General features: G+C 39.2%; 1 pseudogene; it reads left to right on the top strand.

The window, feature by feature from the left end:
• Window positions 1-3,139: 3,139 nt before the first annotated feature.
• The window catches only part of LOC135226132 (uncharacterized), a 5,745-nt pseudogene continuing 5,151 nt past the window's right edge, over window positions 3,140-3,733 (top strand).

Here is a 3,733-nt window from a genome sequence, read left to right as displayed (position 1 = left end):
ATAATCCTTGGCAGTAAACACCAGAATATCATGTAAATACGCTACAGACAAAACTGGATACCTATGCACACATCCAAGTTCGATTCCTAAGCGGTGAATGGGAGGAAACCTAATAGTTACATAGGTGTGATGATCTCTCTCTCTCTCTCTCTCTCTCTCTCTCTCTCTCTCTCTCTCTCTCTCTCTCTATATATATATATATATATATATATATATAATATATATATATATATATATATATATATATATATATATATGATGAGACTTCTGAATTACTTGATAATATATCATGTAGAACTTCCAAAACTTCTCCAGATCAGATATGTATATAGCAAGGCTTGGTGGAATTTCGTCAGTAATAAATTGTATTCAGTCACCACACTTGGAATATTCCAAACAGATTCGGTGTCGCTGACCAAAACAGCTGTGACACCTTTTTACCTACCCAAACTATTTGAAGCTGATTATATTTTACTCCTTTTGCTATGTAGAATCGATCACTCCAGATAAGGAACTCGAGCAAAATCACAATTTCAGATACTTTCTGGAGTCTAGTCCAATGGCGCTCTCTGGGAAGCATCTGCTCGTTGCTGCCGGAGTGTGGGGACCCCACCTGGGTGCTGATGGAGCACGACCAACAGGGCCGCCTGGTGAATAGTCGACCGGGATTTTCGTCGGACTTCATGGACACGTTCGCTCGCAAACTCAATCATTCACGTAAGTACGGGCGAGAAAAGAAGGGCTGAGAAGGGGGAAAGACACTTGCTGTGGACAAAGGAGGAAGGGGTAAAATTCCTATGGATATAGGAAGGGTTGACTCTTGCAGTAGACAAAGGAATGGTTGACACTCACTATAGATGAAGGAGAAAGGGCTTACACTTGCTGTGGACAAATAAATGGCTGATAATTGCTGAGGGCAAAAAAAAGGATGGACTGACACTTATTCTGAACGGGGAAGGAAGGCTGACACTTGCTCTGGACGATAGAGGAAAGGCTGACATTTGTTCTGGAAGAAGGACAGACTTTCAGATAACTTGGAGTTGGGGATCAATCCCATGTTTCTCACAGATGAGGTGATGTTTCCAACTACTGAGCCAAGGCAGTTACATAATTTTTCCTTCCCATCATTTTAAATAAGAATAACAGGAATCAATGTTTGCATATTCTTAATTACAGTTTTCGTTTCTATTTAAATGACAAATATTCTCCATTGCTATTCTGTCCAAATGCACCTCCTAATAGTTATAGGAAAATTACCCCTTAATCACTGCCCATGCTCTTTTCAAACTTTTTGGTAATAATAATAATATAATAATAATAATAATAATAATAATAATAATAATAATAATAATAATAATAATAAAGTAAAAACGGTTTTGGAATCACTGGTCCATTCCTTACAAATTTGATTCAGATATTCTCTAGTAGGAGCAGCAGAAGGAGAGGGTGGGGTCGAATATTACCCAACGGATCAACAACTGGAATGATAGGCCAATGTCACAGGAAGGTAAGGGATCCAATTATAGGCCTACAAATGGACATTAGTCTCATTGATTCCTGGCAATATCCCTCTGTCATATATTCCTCTATGTAAGTATGTAGGTACGCTCACATATATATACACTAATACAACAAAAGTAATTTTTCCCACACAGGAAGTTGACATGGCTCTAGGCCCATTCAGCATAACATATCCGAGAGGCCTTCTGATCGACTTTTCCGTTCCTGTCTACATCGACAACGAAGGTATATTCCTCCCGAGGCCTGCACGCGAACGAGACCTCACTGGTTTTGTTAAGCCGTTTGCCTGGCAGGTAAGACGCCTTCAGAAATGCAAGGCTCCTCACTGTGTATTTATCTACAAGCTTGAATGTATGTAGATTCATATTCAAAACAGTTTGTGTCAATTTCGAATAAGAAAAAGTTGTCATCTTAGCACTGCTAGTTAATGTTTTACCTGAAGATTATTCTCCTGAATTGATACATCTTAGTAATTACAGATAGGAAGGATAGATACTTGCATGCAAATACTCAAATATAATAACACTTATACATAAGTGTCAACAATGTATTGACACCATTCATGGTAGTATTTTATCCTGATTGCCTGCCCATTCCATTCTTCTACCCCATTACAGGTATGGATAGCTTTGTCAGTGGCAGTTGTTGGAAGTATGGTACTAGGAGTCGCTATGAGATGGTTTGTTCAACAGTGGGGGCCAGTAAGGCTGGAGCATGGTCTCCAGGAGTTTCGAGAAAAGATTTGGCCACTGCTGACTTTTGAACCTGTTTGGCTGATCAGGTTACCTCTGCTTGAAGGTTAGGAAAAATGGAGAGAAAGAAATGGAATTGTTTATTAATTCTAGTAGAGTAGCAATATTAACCATAAACTGAGGGAGAGGAATTATGCTAATTTAAATTACACTTATGGATTACAATAACGTAAAAGACATAATTGCTTTTCAAACTTCTGAGTTTCTATTCATTCAGCAAAACAGTGGGCTCTGGATTCCATTGGAAAGTGCCAGAATAGCCGGAGAATTGTCTCCAGTATAAAGTATGATTGACTAATAATAATAGAATACAAAACCCAGCAACTGTTTTCTGTGATTCTGCAAAAGCATTCCATTCAACAATCTAGCATTGGGCCATTTTAGATTCATTTCTCTGTAGGAACGAAGTTGGCTCCCATTTAAGCCTTAATTTCTAGAAGGTGAAGGAACAGCTGGTGGAATGGACCCAGCATCCTCAAGAGGTCTCAGAACATACAAGTCAAATTGCGTGTTTTCCCAATATTAAACCAAGTCGCGATTATTATCACAGCTTGTCTGAGAAAACCTGGGACCCAGGTTTACCTGAGGGTCCTTGCTCTGGGACTCCCCACTGAATCCTGGGGGATTATCAGGGTTTGTAAAGGAATTAGGAGTTGTTATGGTTTCAGAATTTGTTGAGGCTTTTACGCTTCCTTTGACCGCAATGATAATTTGACCACTAAACATGAGTGATCTTTAGCAATCAAACAGTGTAAATAGTCGTATTAAGTTTAGCTGTTTAAGTAGATAAAATAACCTATACATCTGTCGTAGGTGTAGAGCTTCCACCTATGATGCTGACTGGTCAACTGTTTATGGGAACGTGGATGGTAGCAACCTTAATTCTAAGTTCAGCTTACCAAGGTGTTCTGACCTCTCTTCTGGCAATACTGAAGGTTGAAATTCCTGTAGATTCTCCGCAAGATTGGGTTGACTATGACAAGATTCCTTGGGCTACCGAACGTGGAACCTCTCTTCATCAGTTTATTGGGGTAAGATGATTCTTGGCTGTGTCTTGCAAAAGAAACTAAAGTTTACGCCAGATTTTGTTGATCAGAGAGAGTGGGACTCTTAACACCTTATGATGGATGAGGCAGTGGGAAAGAGGGAAACCATAAGCAGTAAAAGAGTTCAATCCTTAGCAATATAGAGTAACAGACACCAAACATTGCGTTCGGAGAGTTGCTGACATATATATCTATATATGAGATTTTACTATAAACAGTTGGAAACAAGGATAATTAACTACTCTTAATTATATTACAGGACGCTAAATCAGGCATTTACAAGGTGATAAACGACAAAGGCTTCCTTATCACAGCATCTTACGACGAACGCCACCGGATGAATGTTGAGAAGTTCGCCATATTGTGTGATTTCTTCTCCATGAGGAAGGTGCGAGTCTTTCGTTCTTATGATAA

The sequence above is a fragment of the Macrobrachium nipponense genome, chromosome 14, assembly GCF_015104395.2.
Source record: "Macrobrachium nipponense isolate FS-2020 chromosome 14, ASM1510439v2, whole genome shotgun sequence".
Lineage (NCBI taxonomy): Eukaryota > Metazoa > Arthropoda > Malacostraca > Decapoda > Palaemonidae > Macrobrachium > Macrobrachium nipponense.
Note: the sequence above shows the minus strand (reverse complement) of the source record. Positions and strands in the feature narration are given on the sequence as shown.